This window comes from Micromys minutus (assembly GCF_963924665.1).
Source record: "Micromys minutus genome assembly, chromosome: 16".
NCBI classification, from domain to species: Eukaryota; Metazoa; Chordata; class Mammalia; order Rodentia; family Muridae; genus Micromys; species Micromys minutus.
Window position 1 is genome coordinate 23875019 of NC_137985.1, and position 23909 is coordinate 23898927.

At 39.1% G+C, this 23909-nt stretch overlaps 1 protein-coding gene across 3 annotated transcripts in view; it reads left to right on the forward strand.

Annotated features, from left to right (window-relative positions):
• The window catches only part of OPCML (opioid binding protein/cell adhesion molecule like), a gene marked incomplete at both ends in the record, with an annotated part of 1083292 nt that overhangs the window by 942829 nt on the left and 116554 nt on the right, over window positions 1-23909 (forward strand). The window lies entirely within an intron of this gene.

A 23909-nucleotide genomic window follows, 5' to 3' on the forward strand; every position in this document is an offset into this window, starting at 1 on the left:
TAAGGATTCTCTAAAAAGGCCAAGCCTGTAGCTTTATAAGCAAGTGGAAAAGGAATTGGCAAAGCCTGAGAGTTGATTGTGTGGACTTCCATCTACTGATCCCAAATCACAAGAGCAATTTCTATTATCTGGGAAATAGAGAGGAGACAAGGCTGGGGGAGGGGAGACAGCCAGTTAATGCAGTACAGGTACAATTGCTATCTGTAGCACTTCCTGTAAACGGTATGAAATACCAGTGATCAAGATCTGTATCTCCTGTGTCTTTGGGAGACCTGATGCTGATACTGGCTTTGCATACATTTGCTTTAAAGTGAGCAATGTCTAAACCATAGCTTTTGTGTGAAGCTAGGGGAACTCATGGAACCATTTTTGTGATTCCTGCTGCTGCTCCAGTTCACCCCAAATCCCTCCCATTGGGGGGTCACAGTCTGGGTTTAAAACAAGGAGGTTTGAGCTGCATCCTGTGGGTTTAACACAGACTTCAGAGAGCAGTCAAGGAGAGTGGCTCCAGGAGGACCAGGACATTTATCCCTCCAGGGGTTCACAGATTACTGTTTGCTTTTTGCCTTATCTCCTTGAAGTCATCTCCCCTCTCTTCAGGAGACAACACACAGGGTGAAGGTTCTCTGGGTGTTAATACAATCTCAGAGTTCCGTTTGCTGTGGCTTTTGTTAATTTGTTTTTCATAATTCCAGTGATGTGTCTAGATAGGTGGAAAAATAGAAGGGAGAAATGAAAAAAGAAATACTAATAAAAAGCAGAATGCCCCCCAGCGGCAAGCTGGTGCCATCCAGAGGTTGCTGATAATGGATTAGCTTTTACCAATTTCCATAGCAACAGCTTAGCTGCTCTTAAACACTTCTTTAAAAGCTTCTGATAAATGTATCCTGTGACCCTGAAAACTTTCCCATCTCCCTCCTGACTTCTTTCATCTTCAACCCCTCCTTTTCCCTTTTGCCCCACAAAAACATCAATTATTACCCATAACCTTGTAGCACTGGCTTGGTTTTCTGCAGACCTGCTTCCTTTCAGGGTCTCAGATGGATTCGGCCGTGGAGACTGTAGCTCTCTGCTCCCTCCTTCTCTCCCTCTCTTCTTCCCTTTCACTTCTTTCTTCTCTGCTCTTCTCACTCCTCTCTTTCTCATGCTGTTTTAATTCTCTGTCTCCCTACTGCTCTCAGTTTTCAAGCTAAATGTGGAGGAAGGTCATTGCTGTGTGGGTCAGTACAGGAGCTGAAGTGTCTCTATATACGTTTGGAGATTTTGAGTTCCTCCTTCTAATCTATTAAGAGATAGGTTGCATGGTGGGTACAGATATGGGGAGAGTAACATTGAAGGCCGGAAACATCATTTTGCCTGTGACAGTCTTATAGAAACCAATATTCTGATTGGAGAGCCACAGTGTTCAAAATTAGGTATGAATGAACAAAGACCATGGGAAAGAGGCCTCTGCTTAAACCACTTTTACATGACTTTGAAACACAACTTTCATTCAAGGTTTTTATTTATTACTCACCACATCTGCATCTTTAATTGTAAAAGATACTCATAAAAGACACACAGTCTGGAAAGAGCTGTTAAAAGAACTGAATAACACAATTTATACAGAGCTCAGTTTTTTTTTTTCTTTTTTCAGAACCCAGTTTTATGTTAAGGTGACAATTGCTGTTTTAGATGAAGAGTCGCTCAAAAATTAGTGAAATTCTGGGAAGACGGCCACAAAATATTTATAGATATAGGGTAAATATGTTAACCATGAAAAGATGGAGACTATTTAAACATGATGAAAGGCAAGAACTCAAGTGAAGGAGAGAGGATACTAGAGAAGCTGGAGCCAGAAGAGTTGTTGACTACTGATCTGTTTGAGTGAAGCTTTTTGTTTTATTATCTGAAAGATGTTATTTTAAAATATAGGAGTAGATATTTTTAAGGTAAGTTAAAGAGGTTGTCTATAAATACTTCTGCAGACCCTCAGTGGTACTTGAGCCCATGAGTCGTTCCTCTGCTGACAAGCATCACATCACTCTTACTTTGAGTGCCCATTACATCATGTGTCCATCACTTGGCACTCATGCCAATCATGCAGGTCAGCAACTGAGCTTATTTGTCCTTATTTGCTCTGTGCCTAGTGACTCAGGAGAACTCTCAGTAAATGTTTACAGGGTAAAAGTATGACTTAGCCATTACCATGAATCTAGCAGGTTAACTGAGAAAGGTTCAATTAAAGAGCAGAACCCTACATGGAATTTTTAAAATAGATAAACATAGGGATGAACAATGTAGAGACACTTCTCCTCAATGCTCAACCCAGCTAACCAAAGATGAAAGTTCAGGATCTTCCCAACATCTCCATGACCAAGAACAGGGCACTTTCTGCCTAGAAACCATACTTTGCAACCAGGCTTTGCAGGCAAAGTATGAGTCTCTCTTGGTGTCTCAAAGATTTTCTTTAAAAAAACCAAAATTTCTAAAATCCTGGTGGTGTTCCTTAGTTTAGCTCACACACACACACACACACACACACACACACACACACACACACACACACTTAAATATAAGGATAAGAGAAAACATTCAGTATTTCTCTTTCTGAGTTTGGCTTATTTCACTTAGCATTATGATATCCAGTTACACCCATTTTCCTAAAGATGTCTTGATTTCAGTTCTCTTTCTGCCTACCAAAAATTCTAATACAAATATCTACCACATTTCTTTATCCATGTATATGTTAATAACTATCTAGACTCCTGTCAATTCCTGGATACTACAAATAGCATAGCAATAAACATGATGTACAATGGTCTCTGTTGGGTTTTGTCTTGGAGTTCTTGGGGTATATACATATGGTGGACTGAATATGCTTGGCCCAGGGAGTGGCACTAACAAAAGACATGGCCTTCTTGGAGTAGATGTGGCTTTGTTAGAAGAAGTGAATCACCGTGGGCATGGGTTTGAGAACCTTCTTTGAGCCAAATGGGAGCCAGTCTTCTGATTATACAAGAAGTAAATCTCTCAGTTCTTCCAGCACCATACCTGCCTGTATGTTGTCATACTTCCCACTATGATAAGAACAGACTAAACCTCTGAACCTGTAAACTAGCCCCAATTAAATGTAATCCTTTATTAGAGTTACCTTGATCATGATGTCTTTTCATAGCAATGAAATCCTGACTAAGACAATACCAAAGAACTTTATAGATAGGTAATATGGTTATAGTACTGGTATGTTATAAAGAACCTTCCTGCTGATTTCTTTCTGTGACTGCGCATATTAGCATTCCCACAGCAGTCAATAATGATCTATTCTACCAAACCCTCTCTAGAATTTGTTGCCATTTATTTTCTTGATGATAGATAAGCAATGTGACTGGGGTGAGATAGAATTTCAAAGTGATTTTAATTTGCATTTCCCTGATGACTACAAATACTGAACCATTTTAATGTTTCTGATTTTGCTGTTTTTAGTCATTTGTATTTTGTCTTTAGAAAACCGCCCATCCCATTAACTCATTTATTCATTTGATGGTTTGACCTTATTTTTGTTATCTAATTTGTTAAACTCTTAATATATACTAGATGTTAATCCTCTGTTAGATATGTAGGGACCAAAGATTTTTACGTACTCTGAAGGCTACCACTTCAGTATTACTAGCTTTCTCTTTGCTGTGATGACTATTAATTTTGTCCCATTTGTTAAGTCTAGGATTTTTATCCTAAACTAATAGAATCATGTTCAGAAAGTCATCTACTTCTCTCCATCAGTTTCAGTCTTCATTTCTTATAATAAGGTCCTTCATCCATTTTGAATTTATTTTGGCACAAAGTAAAATATATGAATTCAATTTTGACATTTCACAAATAGAAACCCAATTTTCCTACCATTTTTCATTTGTTCAAAGAAGCTATCTTTCTTTAATTTGTTTTTGATTGATTTGCCCAAATCTAAGCACTTGTCATAGTTTATTCTTGGGTCATCTGTTCTATTTTATTTGTCTACACATTTGTTTTTGTATTAGCACCATACTGTTTTGTTTTACATTATGGTTATGAAATATAATTTGAAATTGCAAACTGTGATACCTTTAGCACTCTTTCTACAGATAGACTGCTTGGTCTATTCATGGGTTTTTATGCAGCCATATGGGTTTTAAGATATGCTTTATAGTTCTATGAAGGATGACATTGGAATTTAAATAAGATTGCATTGAATCTTTGGGGTAGTTTTTGCAAGGCAGTCATCATCACAACATTAATTCTGCCTCTCCAAGAGCATGAGAAGTCTCTCCATCTAGTAAGTTTCTGTATTTGGTGTCTTTAAGTTTTCATTTGTAGGGGCCCTTTACCTCCCTGGATAACCTTATTAGGAGGCTTTAAAAAGCATTGGAAATAAGATTATTTTACTGATTTCTTTCTCAGGACGTTTATTATTAGTTTATAGAAAAGTTATTGAATTTTGTACGTTGATATTGTATTTTGCTACTTTACTGGATGTTTTTATTGGTCCTTAGAATTTTCCGTTAGACTTGTTATTATCTTTAAGTATAGGATCATGTTGTCTAAAAATAAGGATAATTTTCCTTATTTACTTCTTTTTTTCTACTTACATCTCTCTCATTTCTTTGTCTTTTACAATTGCTTTGAATCAGGCTTCAGACACTATCTTGAATAAAAATAGACAAACTTGATATCCTTATCTCATTCCAAAATTTAAAGGAAATACTCTCAGATTCCCCCGCCATGTAAAATAATTTTGGTTACAGATCTGTCACATATAGTCTTTGTTGTATTGAGCCATGTTCTTTTGTCAGATCAAAAGTCAACTCCAATTCCCCAGACTCCAAAAGTGCAGTTCAAATATCCAGAAATTAGCTCATCCTGGTCTAAAGGAGGATTAGTACTGGTTAGATAAAAAGCCAGCATTCTTCAGGAACTTGGGGAACCAGTTTCTATATGCCAAAGGGAGTCATCTCCAATACAGAAGGGACAAATGGCTACCTGACTACCCATGCCACCTACAAGAAAATCAAAGTACAAGCTGACTTCCCACCTCCCTCAGTGTCACAAGTATCAGTTATGCTGAGTCCAAGCATCTTAGCAGGTCACACCCCCTCCTCTGCTCTAACCTCTGTTCAGTCCACAGTTCTTCCCAAGCAACTATACATCTTCCTTAGAATCCATCTCTTCTCACTATTCTTGGTCTAGCTGTTCTTACTAAGCTCTCTGTATTTTCTATCATCTGCTATTCTCTCTTGGTTCTCACAGGTAGCCCTGGCTATACCCAGTCTTCTGGTCAAGTTCAGTCTGCCATTACTCTTTCCTCTCTAGACTTTTCAAGATACCTGTGGTCATTCTTACTCTCTCTCATATGCATTATAAGCCATTCCCCTTAGCCATATCATGAAGTGGTCATGTCGGCAGTTTCTTTGCTGCTCCCACCTTACACACACCTTACACCACTAGTTCTTTCTTTACTTTGAAGGGGTGTTAAGCTTTGTCAAAGTCCTTTTAAACTTCACCATTTGAGAAGATCATGCTTTTTTATGTCTTTAAGTCTATTTGTGTACTAAATAGCACTCATTAATTTCCATGTTAAACCAAGCTTGTATCCCTGGAATAAAGTCAATGTGATCATGATGTATAATCTCAATGTGTTTTGTTTTATTTTCAATAATTGTATTGAGTACCATTGCATCTGTATTGATAAGGTATATTCTTGTGTAGTTCTGTTTCTTGTGTCTTATTCAGTCTTACTATCAGGATAATGCTGGCATCACAGAGTGAATGTGGTAGTGATTCTTCCCACTCATTATTATGAGCTGGTTTGTTTGGTATTTATTAAACATTGAGCAGAACTGGGCAGTGGGCACATTTAAGCTTAAATTTTTTTATATTGAGAGACTTTGGTGGGTGACTGCTTGAATTTAATTGATTGAGAGAGGTCTAAGTTATTCCATGTTCTTGATCTAAAATTGGTAGGTGATGTGTGTCTAAGAATCTGGTCGTCTCTTCTGGATTTACCACATTTTGGTAGAATATAAATTTTCAAAGTGCTCCTAAGTGATCTTTTGTTTTGTTCCTCTGTATTCTATACTCTTTCATCTCTAATTTTATTGATTTTGATCTCTTCTTCATCTCTTTTGGCTTGTTTAGCCAGCAGCTTGTCAACATCATTTACTGTGTCAGAAATGCCAGCCCTCTGTGATAGATTGTATGTACTGTTCTCTAAGTCAATGTTTTACTAACATATGTTCTGACTCTATTCCTTGCATTTTCTTCTTTGGGCATTTTACTGTTCTTCACTTTTTTGGACCTTGAGATAAAAATGTTAGATTGGTTATTGTTATATTTCTGATTTTTTTTCATGTAATCTCTCATCATTATGAACTTTCCTCTTAGAATTGTTTTAATTGCATCTCACAGGTTTTGGTAAGCAATGGTTTTATTTTCAACTGATTCTTGGAAATTTTATTTTTCTCTCCGTTTTTTTTTCAATGACCACTGGCCAATCATAAGTGTATTTATGCAGTGTTTCCTGCTATTGACTTTTAGTTTTGATGCCTTGTAAGCTGATAACCTTTACTGAATTTCTAAGAAGGTAAATGGCTTTGTGTCTCTCTTTGTCATTGAAGGAAAAAAAACACCTTAGAATCTCCAATGACCTCAATGTTTCAATGTATAGAATTTGAATTGCTCATTTAACTTGTCTCTTTTCTTACAAGTTGAACTTAATGACAATATCTGTAAAGAGAGTAAAAGGACCAAGTGACTCTCATTTAGTTTTCATTCTTTTCACAGGTACCCAGTAGGATAGGGTAAGATTTTTTTATTATTACTCGTTTTTCATGAAGCTGGTTCATACAGAACTCCATAGTTTATTTTTAGCACAAGACACGGAATCCTATGGACCACATTTAGTCAGAAGGAGATAGAACTCTTCTTCCCTCTGTCTTCTGTGAAGGTAAAATTCAAAATCTAGGTAGGATTTCAGAAGTAGATTTCTAGGAAATTTCTAACGACTCTTTCAGTTCACCATTTTATAAGTTAGAGCAGAGCTGAAAATCTTTAGGTTTTTTTGTTTGTGAAATGCTGGAGATAGGGCTGAAATCAACTAGGAGCCGTGTTGCTTGCCAGTGCAATTAAGTCCCTTGAAAACTATGTCTCCTTTCTTATTAACAAAAATTTAAAATCTTATTAACTAAAATTACAATAAATAATATTTTATTTTATTTTAATATGTTTAATTAATATAAAATTGTATAACTTGGCTCATGACTTCCTTTCCAACATTCTCTCTTAGCTACCCTCCCTCTTCCAACACCGAAACCCCAACTCTCAAGTTGAAACCCTCTTTTTCTTTGATAGTATTTGTTCTTTCTTTCTCTCTTTCTGTGTGTAGGGGCACTATCTATAAATACAACATGCTAAGTCTGTTTTTGTTGTTGGTATACATGTGGTTTCAAGCTGATTGGAAAACTAAAAAGGAAGTTCATTTCTGGGCGAGGTTAATTAATCTTTCCCAGCATTCAATAGTTATTTGTAGTTGTTTATCTGGGACTGGGACCCAATGGCATCTCCCCCTTGTAATTTAACATGTCTATTGATGTTGACATTGTTCAGGTCTTGTTTATAATGCTATTCCATGGTAAACTTTCTGGTATTCTGACTTCTACAATCTTTCTGTCTTATTCCATAATGTCTGCTATGCTCTAGGTGCAAGAACTGTGTTGTAGGTACATTTGTTGAGGCCGGTGTTCCCTGCCATCTATTGATCTTGGCACGTAATCCAATTGTGGGTTTCTGCAATGGTCTCTATGGGCTCTAAGAATCTTCCTTGATGAAAGTGGTGCCTGTGCTTAGCTGTGGATATAAGGACAGAATTTAGAATGTAATAAGGAATTATGCTGGTCTAGCAAAGTGGCAGTAGTGGATTCTTTTCAAAGGCCATGACCTTGGTAGCCCTAGTATCCAGAGTCAGAATGGGTCTTGAGTACAATTATAGAGCTGTTGGTTGCCATTGACATTTGAGTGCCATTTCTTATACCTGTTTGCATATCTGATCATTTTGGAAATTGTCTTTGTTCATAGGTGTCAAATCCGGGTAGGGCTGTTTAATTGCTTCTGTCCCTAGGCGGCGTGCATAGCATTTTCTGGAACTATAAAAGCTAGACTGCAGGAAAGAAGCTTTCAGGTCAGATTCAGCTGCAGTTATCTGAGTTATGTGTTCAATATGTGTGATGACATCTGCAATCATGGCCTGTTTGTGTGTGATCCCTGTGCTGCAACCAAGGGCGAAGTTTGCAGTTTATACCATTTGGGGAGTCATTTGGACCACCCTGAACAACATTTCAAAAAGAGGTTTCTCATGTGTATCCCCCAAGGGTTGTGCTGTTATTGTTAGTCTATGGTTCTTATGAGGAGCATCCTCAGCTTCTGTAGCTTCACTTTATTTAAAGCACACACATACAGGCATCCACACATATAATGTTAGTTTTAGGTAAATATAGCATAATATGGTTTCTTGAAGCTTTATCAAGCAACCTTGGTGCTATTTGATCCTCCTTCTCCTTCATCATTAATCCATCTGCTCCCACCTGTGATACTTTTAGACTTCCCTCATTTCTGTGGTTCTTCTATGCTGTATACTCATGTCTGAAGACTTAAAGCTAGCAACCCCAGAAGAGAAAGAATTTTCAGCACTTGTCTTTTCAAATTACCTTGCTCCATCTTTCCTAGGTCTATCCATTTACCTGAAAATATCATAATTTTCCTTTTATTTATAACTGAATAGTATTCCCTTATATGTATGTACCATGCTTTCACTATCTATTCATCTGTTGAAGTGCATAATAAAGGTCATTTTTAGATCTCTTTATTAAGATCATTCCTAGTCTCCATTTACAATAGATAATATGCAGTATTACTCAGGGCATGGACCAACCTTTGATTAATGAACTCAGAAGAGGGACTGTACATTTAACTCTATAAAATAAAGTGCTTGTTGCAAGCACTAGAATCTATGTTCAGTCCCCACAAACCACATTTAAAAATCAAGACATGGTGGCATATACTTATAATTTTGCTATTAGGAAGGAAGAGTCAGACCAATCCCCAGAGTGTACTAGTCATCCTAGTCTACCTGGTGAGCATCAGGTTTGTGAGACTTGTCACACACACAAAAAAAAATATGTAGACAGTACCTGAGAAACTGTGTCCACTGATCTATACACATGTATGTAGGTAAAAACACAGGCACGTGTGTGTGCACACACACATAGGATTACAGGAAGTTAACTATTTCTATGAGGGTACTTCCTCACCAACTCCTGCCTCACTGCCCAAACATTGTTCTATACTAGGGCATGAAGCCTTCACAGAACCAAGGACCTCCTATTGATGCCAGGTAAGGCCCCTTCAGCTCCTTTAGTCCTTCCCTTAACTTCTCCATTGGGGTCCCTATCGTCAGTCCAATGGTTGCCTTCAAGCATCCACATCTGTATTAGTCTGGAAGAGCCTCTCAAGAGACATCCATATTGGGCTCCTGTCAGCAAGCACTTCTCGGCATCAGCAATAGTGACTGGTTTTGGTATCTGGATATGGGATGGATCCCCAGGTAGCGCAGTCTCTAGATGGCCTTTCCTTCAGTCTTTGTCCCTGTATTTCCTTTAGACAGGAGCAATTCTATTCCTGGAATTTTTATTGCCCATTTCCTTGTTTCTCAAATGGTCATGCTAGTCCTTGTGAGTGAGTGGCCTTGCTTCTTCCCGTGGGTCACTTGACATTTATGTTCTATCCAGAGTTCATTCAGTGTGTCCCTGCAGAAACTGTATTGGGGATAATACTCTGATCAGCAATAGCAATAAAAATGTACAAAATAAGAACACTCAGGTCTCAATTTTATGGTTACCTTAGGAGAAAACTTAAGTAAAAAAAAAAAAAGACTTCTCTCTCTCTCTCTCTCTCTCTCTCTCTCTCTCTCTCTCTCTCTCTCTCTCTCTCTCTCTCTTTCTGTGTGTGCATGTGCATTCTTTCATTTAGTTTTACTTTTAGTGAATATCATTTCTAGTAACAGTACACACTAGAAAAGAGGCTATATAGGTCCCTATTTATAGACTGCTACTCAGCTTAGGCAAGGAAGCTCAACTTGGAGAAAGCTCAATGTTTTTTTTTTTTCCATTTTCTATCCATATAACAAAATACTTGAAGCTGACTATTCTGTAAGAAACATAGGCTTCTTTAACTCCCAGCGTGTTGCTACATGCTGAGAGGCTCTGATGAGGACTCACTGTGAAGACTGTCACATCACAGTGGGTAGGGTGCATACATAACAGACAGCAAGACAGGAAGCCAGAGAGAGCTGTGCTTGTTTTTAATAACTTACCTATCTATTTTTTTTCCAGAACTAATCTACTATGAAAGAGCAGTCTTGGTCCTTCTGTGATCAGAGCTCCAAATGATCTAATTACCTCCCATTAGACCCAATGTCTTAAAGTTCCACAATCTCAGTATTGACATTGGTCTACAGGCTTCAAGCACATAGGTGTTCAGGGATGTGCTCATGGCATGTCCAAACTATAGCATTAAATCTACGCACCTCGTTGTAAGTCTTAAAAGTTTGCTCTGGTGTAATAGAGAAAGACTATGAGGCCAGAGCTCAGAGATGCAGTGTTCTCCACAGCTTGGCTTGCCTCAGCCAGGCTGTCTCTTTGTATTCAGCCTCTGCTTTTCTCCTGATATAAACAGGTTTCATCAGTATGACATTAATGCCTATGGATGAGCAAGCTTGTAAATCCTTTAGTCTAAACTTACTACACATTGTTGTGTGGTCCCTGTGTGAGGATAGCTTTTATCCCTATGAGGTTTTTGTTGAAGAGTGAATGCCAGGCTCATGCCAGCATCTGGGGCCTTTGGGACAATTCAAAAACCAGGAAATACTATAGTTTTAGTCTCTTTTTTTTTCCTTACAAATAAAGCAGACATCAATTTTATCCACACAACCTGATTATTACAGGACTGTAGCCTGACTTGTAAACTAGCTCTGGCTGGTACCTGTCACCTAGGAGAGAGAGAGAGAGAGAGAGAGAGAGAGAGAGAGAGAGAGAGAGAGAGAGAGAGAGAGAGAGAGAGAAAGAGAGAGAGAGAGAGAAGAGGAACATTTGTCTCACATCGAGTTTGATTATCTAAATTTCAGACTGAACACATTCTCCTTTGCTGCTGTATCTGCATCCCCGGGAAGCACCAGCAGGCAGAGCTCTTCCCACAGAGGTTGTCAGTGGACCAGCTTCCCAAAGTCTTGCTCTCCATCACTTGCGGGGCCGAGCAAAGAGGCCAAAGAACAAACAAGGGGAAAGAGGGTTGAAGAAGGTGTTGGATAGTGGCTTTCAAATTAATAGCTTTTCTCATTTTGCATTCAAAACCAAACACAGTAGATCCAATTCAGCTCCAGGCACTTTCATCTGTGAAGTCAGATTGGCAGAGTTTGGGAAGAGAGAATGTGGGGGGATATGGGGAACACGCACAGGAATGCATTATTCATCCCACATTATCAGATAATGAGTTGTTCCAAATGAGTGAGCCTTCCAGATAACCGAGTCTTCCTTTTTGAACCTTCAAGTTTCCTTTTAACTTTAGACTATATTTATATATTTTGTTAAGTGTGTTATAGGCATCTCTGCCTAGAATACCTGATTATAATTTAATCATATCTCAACTACCATCATATTGCAGTTGGGATTAATTATATTTTTTCATACAGATGCCACCCAGCTCTGCCCTACTGTTGGTCTACATTTTAACTCCTTTCCCCTGGCGAATGGCTGCATTCTTCCCTGTGGCTGCCACTTGTCCAGGTTTTGGGACTCTTTCTCTTTCTTCTCATCTTTTGTCCACAGTGACTTAGAAGTAAATGGATGTCTCCAGGGAAGAGCAAATCACCAAGCCTATTAAACCAGCAACTTTATTGCGTTCATGATTTGAAGTCCAACATTCAGTTCAAATCTGCAAATAATTATTCTATGTCTGTTAAGTGAAGATGCTGTGCTTAGTATTAAGACTATTTAAAAGGGAAAAAAGTGCCTCCGAGTGGTTACCTTCAATTAAGGGAGGAGAACAGATGCTTCTCATTCATCAGGGATGTCAAATAAGTGAAAACCATACATTGAACTCATTGTGTGAAGTACATCAATAGAAGAGTGTAAAGGGTAGAGAAGCAAAAATACTGTACTTAATTCACTGTGGTTGGAAAGACTCCGGGAAGGATGCAGAGTGGAAATGATACCCTAAGAAGTAGGATTAATGATTAAAAAGAGTGCCTTACTCAGAGAAAAGGTAGATAAATGTGTTTGGGGCACAGGGAGCAACCGATTTGTCCATAAGTTGGAGAACGCCAAAGCCTTTCTCCTTCTGACTCACAGAGTTAAATGGGTTAGGTGATAACATTGTTTATTGCGTTTTGGATCCTTAAACCTCTAAATTTGTAAGGACAAAAATCAAATACGAGGGAAAGTGGGGAGTGACATGATTAAAACTACAATTCATACATGTCTGAAAATGTCATAAGGAAATCCATTATTATATATAATGACTCTCTGCTAACAAACTAATAATGTCAGGAAATTAGACTTTACCCAGTATCATAGGAAAGATAATGGGATAGGCTGTATACCATGAAAACACTACAACCCGTGGATATCCTTCAGCTTCCAAATGTGCCATTGTCTTTCAGGAAAATGGGGGAAGAGTCCTGTGGATTGTCTTATGGATTGTATCAAATTTAGCAAAGGAGCAGAATGCATCTCTGCTTTATTTAAAAAAAAAAAAAGCACAACAGTTGTCATAATGTAGTTCCCAGGACAGCAGCAACAACAGCAGAATCTGGGGACCTGCCAGACATGGGTGTGCTCAGATGCTACCTAAGACCTGTTGCTGTACATAGGACAAAAGTCCTGCTGTCTATTTCCCAGGCACCCCAGTGACCTGGATGCAGGTTCATATTAGGAAACAACTGCTCAGAGGACACAGATTCAGAAAGATTATCAGCCTAGAATCTGAAGAATTAAAAAAAAAAAAAAAAAAAAAAAAAAAAAAAACGGCAAAGATAAATATGTGGCATGTGATTTGACACTAAGATGCCATCTTCATTGGGACTGATCAGCTAGACTGATGGTCAACAGTTAGGATGGCAAGAAAAAGGCATCTGCATGTGCAGAAGCTTCATCTAGAATACACGCTTCTTATGGGTTTCATGTAACCCTAGGTGGACATCCCCTGTTTGATATGAACCTCGGTCCTGAAGTGCCACAGGTTTAATTTTGTGATGTGCTGAGAACTTACCAATCTCTCTGGAAGGTTTATGAACAGGTCCTTTGAGGAGCTATGATGGAACTAAACCAAAATGCCACTTAATTAATGTGTAAATGAGCCAGTTGTTATAATGACCATCCCAAAGAGTCCTTTCCTTGACCCATTTACCTTCTTATACAAAGAATAAATGGGAAACTAACTAGAAAGTGCCATAAGCAGACGAGGGACATAGAATTGCCCACTCAGATGTTTCATGGCCTAATCTACCTGACTCAGAAATCTGATTTCCTCCACAGGAAGCAGTTATTTAGAATCTGCAGTCTAATCATTCCCTGGGCTGAGGAAGTTGAGAAAGACCCTCAGCCAGCTGACAGACACATCTAAGTGCAAATTTCTGTGTTTTGACTGTCAGGCTTTTCATAGAGATGCCAGTGCCACAGAGCAGGGCAGTTTCTGTTTTCTTTTCCCTTTGGGCCAGGTTGTGTATGCAAGGTGACCATGTTACATTTCACTCACCCTGTATGAAATTCATTCTAAATCCTATCATCTCTAAAGGTACATAGCTGGCAATATGTCCAATTGCATGGCCATGATGTGAAAGCAGAAGAAACACAATAAAATCAGAAAAAAATAACACAGTCGCAAGGGTCTCCTGGGAAAGGGATGAGGGGGAGAATCAGTGGATGAAGGCCAGCACATGGCTTGAAGTAGGTGCCTGTGTACAGTACAAGTCGGGTATCCTTCGCACATCACAAGGCAATATTATGACATTTTCTTATTTTAACAGAATTGGATAAAGGAGAATTTATTCATTTCCTGGCTCCACTCTGTTGCCTTTGAGTAAATATTGGTTTTTGACACATAATTATTAATATTGTGTGTTGCTTTATCTAGCTTTTAAGTGCCGCTTAATTTATGAGGAAAATGAGCCAATACATGTAAATGAGCTAGAGTCAGTGTGACACTTCTGCCCTCAATATGTCCTCCCTGGGCCACAGGGTCCCTGTTGTTTGATTCTCCTTATATTTTATAGCTTATTGGTGGTGTGGTGGTGGAGGGCTTTGTGGAGACAGGACTTCTGTAATTATTTCTGAGCAAGGAACATTTCTTCAAAATACCTAGTCTCCCTCTTCTGTTCTCCATATAGATCTTGGTCTCTTCCCTCTTCCACTCATTTCTTGAGCATGTCTAAGCATACCTTGGCCCAACTCTAGCCAGCCTGACTCTTAGGAAGTCTCAGTGGTGGAAGGAAAGAGATTGATGCATTAGCATGTGAAAGCCTGTCTCTGCTTTGAATCCTCTCTTCTGGCGTGCTGACTAGCACCTACTCTGATGGTAATGAGTTTCAGCACTTTAAGGAGTAACACAGCAAGACCCCAGCCTAAAGCACACTGATAGAGAAAGGACATCCATCCTATACTAATTATGATGGAGGGAATTTGCCCAGGTACCAATGTGTATTTTCACTTACAGGAACAATAAAACAGTAGCGAAATGTGGTGTCTCACCACAAGTGATAAGATTGGGTGCCTTTCTTTTCTTTCCTTTTTTTTCTTATTCCTCATTTATATAAAAAGATATTTTTGTTTATCCATGTCAGAAAAGGTACAGAGACCAGCAAAAAGGAAAATAAAAAAATGATCAGAATACATTAATGCAGGTATGAAAAATAACACAATGCCTCCCATTATCCCCTGCAATTAACATAAACACACAAAAAAAGACATGCCCAGCAAAGAGATTTTAAGAAAATTATCAAGCTTTCCAATACAATGTGTAGTTAGTAAACTTACCCCTTTCCTAAGACAATACATCTCTTTGTGCTTAAACTTAGAAGGTTATATCATCTCTAAGCAGCAACTCTGTCACCTCTCTGACGAATTTGGAACCAGTTGTTCACTTTGCCAAATTACCCACCTATTCCATTTCTAAGACTCTGGCCACAGCCCTGCTCTCTTCTCTCTGTTAGCACACTCAAAGCCTTGGATCTGGGAACTCACCACTTTCTGATGTCCCATAGGCTGTTTCTTTTAGATAAACCTTGCTTCTTGTCTTGAAATGTATGTGGGTTTTTTTGTAAAAGCAAGCATGTTCATGTGACAAGGTCAAGTTTGACAAGCTATTCTGCCTTTAGTAACCTTCTTTTTCCCAAGTCAGTTTTCAGGATGCTTTCTGTACTTCTGAGAGATAAAGAATGTTATAGTATCAATTCCAGCTTGCCTACTGCCCTGACAGAACATGAGCCAGCTGCTTTCTCCTCCTTGTCATCTTGCTGTGTCCTGAGAACCTTCAGCATTTTCTCTGGTGACTTATATAGTAAGTGACTTTCCGGGTCTGGAAGAAGGGCCAATTGTAACAGTATGTGTGCACAGAGATTCTTTGCTCATCTGAGACTTTAGAGTGACTCCTTAACATGTGATAGAGAAGGGTGCATCAATAGAGACTTTCCTTTGTCTGGTATAGATTTGGATCAGCATGCACAATGCATGTAGCACTGAGCAGGGCAGGAGGCTGGCAATACTTCTGGCTGACTCCCAGTGTTTCCACTATCTTATTTGAATTGAGTATCAACCATCCTTCCTTTTGGCTATAAATTTTATGTTTATTTGGGGTATAAAAAGCCTAGTGTAGAAATAAGTTTAGTACTCCCAAATACTACATAGCCAGGGGCAAATGGGAAAAGAGGGGAGAGGTAAAGCCTCTGTCTCTACAGAGATTACTCTAGCCCTCAGAGTACTTTGTCTATCTCTGTGAGATGGGTGAAGAAAAATTATTTACTAAAAGTTCCCATGGGTGAACAAAGGCATTCTAAAAGATAGCCCAGAGAATCCTCATATATCTACATGGTATAAGCAAAATGATGCTTTAAAACGTTCATTAACAAACTGTCAAAATTCCAAAGTTTATGAAGACGAATTTGTTACTTGTTGCAATGATAAAATGCTCTAACAAAACCAAGTTAATTGAGACAGGGCTCATTTTTACACTTGCTGTTCCAGGGTACTGTCCGTTTTTATAGGGAAGTCCTGGGGTTAGGAAATTGGGGCAGCTAACCACACTGTATCCACAATCAGGAAGCAGAGATAGGTGAATGCTGGTGCTCAGCTTTCTTTCTTATTTTAGCCAACCCAAGTCCCTCACCCAAGGAATGATACCACACACACAGTGAATGTGGATCTTGATACTTTAGTTAACCTAATCTAGACAATCCATTATAGAAATACCAATGCTTGCCTTCTGGGTAAATCTAAGCTGATGAAGCTAATTAATTATCATAGAGAATTTGACAAGAGTTATCAGGGAAAAGGCTGTCTTGGATTCTGAATGGACTGTATTATGTTAAAACTCCCCAGAAAAGCAATGTACCAACCACTATCAAAACTCTTGCACAGAACACTATGAAAAAGTAATCCAATCTTCAGTCTTGAAGTGACATCATATGTAGCTCATTGATCTATTGTTAGTGGAAGTGTATAGCAATCTGCATAGGTACCTGGTTTTAACCTATAAACAATGCATGATTAATTTTGAGTGGATTTCCTTTCCTCTTCAGTATATTTTAGGTCAGAAAGCTGATGTGGTTTATACTTCTTAGAATGATAAAAAATAGTTTTAAAAGGTCTCTATTTGAAAGGTCTCCTTCCCACTGAGAGGTTTTCTCATATCTTCTGTGATAATAACATAAAGCAAAGAATGGACACTAAAAGTAGCTGTCAATAGGACTCATTAGACAAACTATCATGAATTTTTACGATGAAATACTACTCAGATCCAAAGGTACATGTTTATAAGTATATAATCAATGGTGTATGAAATGATACACACACTCTACAGCCTTCTGTGCTTTATACTAGAAATGATGATTATTATATACTTACTTATGCTATTTTGCATAAAAGCAAGCATTGGTTGATAAAGTATATAAGATTATAGTTTAATTGTTAATAATAACAGGATGGAGGTGGCATAGATAGTAAAGTTTATCAGCATATACTATTTTGTAAATTGGTGCTGGAATCATATAACCATATTACATTTCCAAAAGACAAAATAATAATTTGAAAAGAAGATGCAGTTCATGTTTAAATCCTGGAAAATACTGAGGACATGTCATCTGTATTAAGTTTCTGGTTTACATGGTGAGGATAGAGTATTCCTTTATGCAAAAGTGACTGTTTCTTCAGCAACCACCACCCTACTTCCAAATGTTTTGACTTGAACTATAGAAGTGAGTTTAATGTTGACTCTTTTTTTTAAATAGAAATGAGGAAAGGATGGGTTGTCGCTCAGTGATAGAGAAGTCCCTCGCATGAACCTGATCCTTAGGAAAACAAAGAAAATAAGAGTAAATGGAGAACAAAAACAAAGACATTCTTTCTTAATCTCTCTCACTTTTCATGTCTACAGTCAAGTTCAAACACACTAACATTGGAAATGTGTATATCTTTGTATCTCTGGGATGTACTTAAAGCTAAAGACACGTGCATAATAGGTTATTAAGCACCAGTAGAGTTATGTGAGGTCACAGCTCCCTACTCCCAACAATATGTGACACTTATCTAGGAAGTGCTATACATATATGGCTAGGTGAAAGAGCCCAACATTCTAATAAAGGAAGAAGCAGCAAATCATAGGATACATAGAAGTTTCCGTGAAGATACCGTGTTTCCATTGGTTGTCACTTGGAGAATAACCCAAACTACAACAGTCTATCTGTACTCAAGGCAACATTCTCAACAGCCTTCCTGAGTAAAATGACACATGCTGACAAGTGGCTTTCACCTCCCTCTCTTGTCTGGGTGCTAGTCTACCATGTACCAAATGGAAGGCATTAATATGTTAAATTGAGAAGTAAGAATGCTGGCTGTCTTTCTTCACACAAGAGATTTTTTCTTGGACATGGCTTTTATTTGCCCCCAAAAGCACTGAACTTGTATTTTATGTATCAGTGGCTCACTAGGGAGGCATGGTAGTTGAACATTATTAACCATGTATTCTTTCAAAGATTCTGACATTGGTGCATCTAATAACATTTTAGCCACCTGCCTTCACATGGAATGTATGTTATACATTTAGGCAACAACTTATTTCCAAAATGGTTACCATTATGTCTTCTGCTGAATTGTCTAGAACACTATTGAGCACTTCTTGCTGCAAATATTTTAATAAGATCTCTGTATCATTGAAGAATGCTAAACGTTAAATCTAGATTCATGTTTGCTTTGCTTTTGGAGGGATTGGAAGGTTCGGTTCCTGGTGGGAGGGTGATGAGTAGAGAGACTGGTTCTCCTCAGTAAAGGGTGTGTAGTGTTCCCTCGGAAGCACACAGTTATGCTGCAGTCTGGATCCTTGAGTCTGTGTGTCTCTGTCTCTGTGTGTCTCTGTGTCTCTGTGTCTGTCTCTCTGTGTCTCTCTCTCTCTATCTCTCTCTTTGTCTCTCTCTCACTCTCTTTCTTCTGTGCATTAATTGCTTTTTGCTGAGGCTTGGGATATTTATGGGTTAGGAGATTGCCAAGTTATTTATTAGATGGAGTATCTAGGGATAGACTAATATAAATCACTTAGGCTGGCATTGAATATAGCAGACACTCAGTAATTTAAAAAGCTTTAATAAAAATGCTAAAATATGAGACTTGTCTTTGGCTGTAATGAGACTCAGTTATCATGTTTTTATCAGTGATATTCAGTCACAGACCTCTCCACCTTTTCTCCGTCTAAGAAAATGTGAATGCAATCTTCATTCTAAGGATTGCCAGGTTTGTTGGACTTGAAAGAAGTTTTAAGGATGTGGAGAAAACTCCTTGTAAGAGGAATATATTAACTACATATGTGGAGGACTAATGGCATTCACTCACACTTTGAAGTGCAAGCAGGTTTGTTCACTTTAGGAATCCTGTCTTCTGTGAGGCTGGAATGGTAGGAACCAAGAAAGGCTGAGGCGGGCAGATATAAAAGATGAAGAGAGACAAATAAAAAATGTGCATGCTGTATAATCCCTGGGATTCAAAAATTCACGTTATGTGAATGCCACACCCAATTCTGGCCACAATGCCCTGACTCGAAATACAAAGGCTTGGAACTGACTAAGTCCCCACAAACTCAGCATCTAGTCCTTCTTGATTTTCTCTTCTTTAATGAAATAACTATATTATGGATCTACTCCACGTCATAACATTTCAACTGTATTTAATTCACCCCCACATTTATTCAGAGCTGAAAAAAATCTTAAGTATTATTTTTTATCTTTAAATTATATACCTGTGTGGAGGTACGTGCATGTAAGCACAGGTGCCCACAGAGCACCAAGGGCATTGGGAACTGCTCAACATGAATGTTGGGAAACCAACTCAAGTTTCCTGTAAGAACAATATATGTTCTGAATGGCTGGATAGCCTATTTAGCACTCTCAAAATAGAATATTTAAGAAAAAAAAAGAGAAAACGGGCTTACCCTCCTCAGACCACCACACAGTATGATAAAGATAATTTTGCTAGCAAGCTTCCAAACGCCATCTGTCCTAGAGCAATGAGATTCCTGTGACCTCCTGAGGCATTATTTTCTCAGGCCTGGGTACTTGATGACATCACCTTGAAGATAACATCAAGGGCCATGGATCTGCTTTGACCACACAGAGCAGATGTGAGAGGAGTGGAGAGGAAGGAAGGAAGGCATTATGGGAAGAAAAGTCCCTGAGATTGTTTCTTGATGGAAATTCCAAGAATCAGGCTACATCCCCAGCTTAACTGAAATACTATTGAATACCCAAGGTTGCCATGCAGATGAACATGAATCCCCTTAACCTTGAAAAGCTTTATGGAATGCTGTGCTTGGTATAAAGCACACAGGAGTTGGTCTACTCTCCACATCACCAGGTCCAGGAAAACAAGTATTCAGAAGAAGCTCAGAGAGGTGCAGGAGCCAGCTTTGTACTTTTGTGGCTTTCAAAAGGGTGTGATCAGACCTTTTCGGAGTCTGAGTACTAGGCAGGGTTCTACAGAAAGCTTAAAGGTGGGAGGGGAGAGGTTAAAAAAATACGTTTCCAATCATAGATTTGAAGTTAGATTAGAAGATAGGAACATAAAGCTAGTATAAGAGAACATCTGCAGATTGTGAAAAGAAATCCCAACGATCAGACGCTATTGAAGGGTAAAGTAGTACCCTTCCAGCACCACGTTCAGTTACAAAGTGCTTAAAACAGGGCACAGTGAACGTGATGGTTGCTAGCTTCAGAGATCAAATTCTAGAGAGCAAGGGAAAATGACTTGTAAGCAGAAGTGTTATTATCTACAGTTTGGACCCATGTCCCCCAAATGTTCACATGCTAAAGGCTTGTAACCTGCAACGTAGTTACCCAGTCATAGAAGTTCACGAACGAGAGGTTAGTGTAGAGAGTGTGTTAGGCCATTGAGGATATGTGCTTCAAGGACATAATTGGATACAGCTGATAGCTGAAGATGAGCAGGCAGCTTCTCTGCCATGCCTCACCCTAGGCCCTAAATCAGCAGAGCTAACTGACTGATCATGAATGGGAATCTCCAAAACTGTAAGCCAAAAATCAAACTTTTTATTATTGGCCATTTCACTTATTTTGCAATTGTCCCAGAAAAATAACTAAGATATCACTTCAATGTCTTATTTATGTCTTTCACTGATTATACATGACCCAGAAGAACAACATTAGAGAGCTAGAAATTAGAGCCAGATAAAGACTGTCACCTACCACTGAAACAGGCGCTATTGTATTCAGTGCTGTTAGGATCACTGCAGTAAGGAGACTTCTGCACCCTCCCCACCAAATCCTTCAAGGGCACCCCAGGGCCCATGATGCCATAGCCACAGTGGACAGATGTTTATTTTTGGAACTTGTTGACTTGTAGCCTGAGAGATACACTGCAGTTTGGTCAGATCTGTGCAACCAAATGGGCTTCACTTCTGAGACTATGGGAGTCTCTACCTGTTTCCAATAAATACAGGGTACTAACAGACCTTCATGGAGCTCTCCTGAGGCAGACATGAGAGTTCTACATGTGGTACCTCCTGAGGCTAGGTTCTCATTGAGATTCCTCAGAGAACAAGAAGATAAAGAAGTTGGACTCATAGCCTGAAATGTTGGTGTTTGTCACAAGCTCAGGACTGTGTGATCCACTCAAATTACTTGCTCTTCATTCTTCTCAATGGCAAGTGAGGCACCTATGGTCACTAACCTGTTATTGAGCTTGAGAAGCAGATGAAAGAAATTAAGAAACTGCAAGGTCACACCATGACTAAGACTAGGCAGGAGCACAGATTTGTTTTAATAAGAGGAGACCCACTTTAAAGAGAAGGATGAAAGAGAGGAGAGGGCTAAAAGACATAGATCAGAGATATGAAGTACCCAGGATCCCTGGGGTGAGAGACATTAAAGTCAACAGAGGTCACAGGTCCCAGTTATCACCTCATAATCAATACTAGGCAGAACTGGGGCTAAAGCTAAAGCATCTTGTTATCTGAAACAAAGCAAAAACAAAACCAACAAACACAAGGAGGGAGAACCTGGTGATCCCTGGGTCTATTTTTTACTTGAAAGTGTTGTGATGTAAATTAAACCCTGTGATCCTAAGTTTGAGTGTGACCAGAACTCTTGGGGGTGGGGGGGAGGGGCACAGCCTGCAAGTCAGGGTTGGAAAGAACAAAAGAAGCCTCTCTGAGAGCAGCATCCCCTGCCCAGGGAAGAACAGAGAACAAAGGACGGCCAGAATGACTCTGATACCCTGTGTGGTTTCTCTGATTGTGGTCAGTTGTTTGAATGGTGCAAATTAAAGTGGAAAGTGTGTGTCTATAAATAACCTCTGTAAGAGACACAGCAGAGACAACCATTACAAATGGACTCAATGGAGCGTGGATGGTTTGTGATGTCACTCCACCCCGAGCAAGTATTCATGTGTCTGTAATTCATAATCATTTGTTCATGTCCGCTATCATTTTTCTCATCAAAATACGACTAAGAAAGAAAACCTGAACTCAAATAGATGGGGTCTTATTCTCTTCGGCATAAAATCAAAGCGTGTCTCACACGGGCATGTAAGCGGTCTGAACTCACAATCAGCCTGAGCAACTGAACAGCTGGACCTGGTCATGCTTCTAAGTGTTAGAATGTAATCTCGAACAATTCAGCAGTCTCAACCTGATGAATACCTCTGTAGATCTTGAATATGTTCCCGGGAGACTTGTCTTTCACTAGCAATTAGTCTCAGTGTGTAGTGAGAGACCTTACTGGACACTAGGCATGGTATTACAAGGTAATGGAGACACTCATGGGGGTTGGGGAAAGTGGGGTAGAGAGATGGCTCAGAGGTTAAGAGCACTGACTGCTCTTCTAGAACCTAAAGTTGGTTCCTAATGCTAGCAGGCCTCTTCTCATGCCCAGAGCTCCATTACCAGGAGATGTACCTTCCTCTGGCCTCTATGGGTGAAGGGACTTTGGCCAGGTCCAGCATGGTAAAGAGGCTCTAGCAGGCCTTGCCCTTCTCCCCCATTGCTTCTGCCTTGCTGATAAACTGTGACATCACATTCCTAAAGCAAGCCACCAAAGGTCTATTCTCTTATTTGGCCACTTCCTACTCCTGAGGGTGACTTTGAAGGTCCAGCTATCAAAGTATTCCAGTCTAGCAATTAAAATCCCCCTTTGGCACGCTTAATTAACATACCCAATTAAAACTAACACCTCGTCCTAACACAGGTTTCCTCTTTTACCTGACATCTGCCTATGGGTCATTTCTGTCTCCTCTCTACCAAAGGCAGTCCACCCCTTCTCCCTCTGTCCTGTTCTCTTCTGCTTCTCTTTTGACTTTGGTCTCCTGCTAGTTGTCTCTTATTCTCTGCCTTTTGTCCCTCTCAGGTAAATAAATCTCCTATGTTCTGAGAACTTTCTCTTGGAGTATTTTGAGCCAAATACGAGGTCCCCTACAGTGAGCACCTGCTCATATGTAGTATATAAAAACTTACTCAGGCACACACATATGCACATAAATTAAAAGTAAATAAATATCTTTTGAGAATATGCAATGAGTGATCACTAAATGAAAAAAAAAATGCTTTCTGAGAAACTGCATGTTCCTTTCTCTGCTCTCACCTCTGAAAGTGATGGGCCAAGATTGATGCTTAATTGTGCCATATACAGATACAGATTGCAAACCCTAAGAGTCATACAACCAAGTAAATATCAGAGTAGTTTTAGTATATTCACAAAGTTGTTCAGCCATAACCAATCGCTAATTGTAGAACATTTTTATCAGAACAAAAAGAAACACCCCATTAACAGTCACTTTCTCTGCTTTCTGGCAGCTTTCAGTCAGCAATCACCGCCATTGTGCTGTCTTTCCAGGCTCATTATGTTGCAGCACAGAACAGCCTTTTCATGGCTATATAGTATTTCATCATATTGGTTTATTACAGTGTGATTATCTGTTGATAGAAAAAATGGTTTATTTTATCTTTCTGACTGTTGTAAATATTGTTGTAGAAATTTGAATATATTGTGTTGAAGTTCTTCTTTCTCTTAGGGATTCTATATGTGAGCTCAGACAGCTAGGTTGTATGAAAACTAAGTTTGTAAGAGACTACTAGCCTAA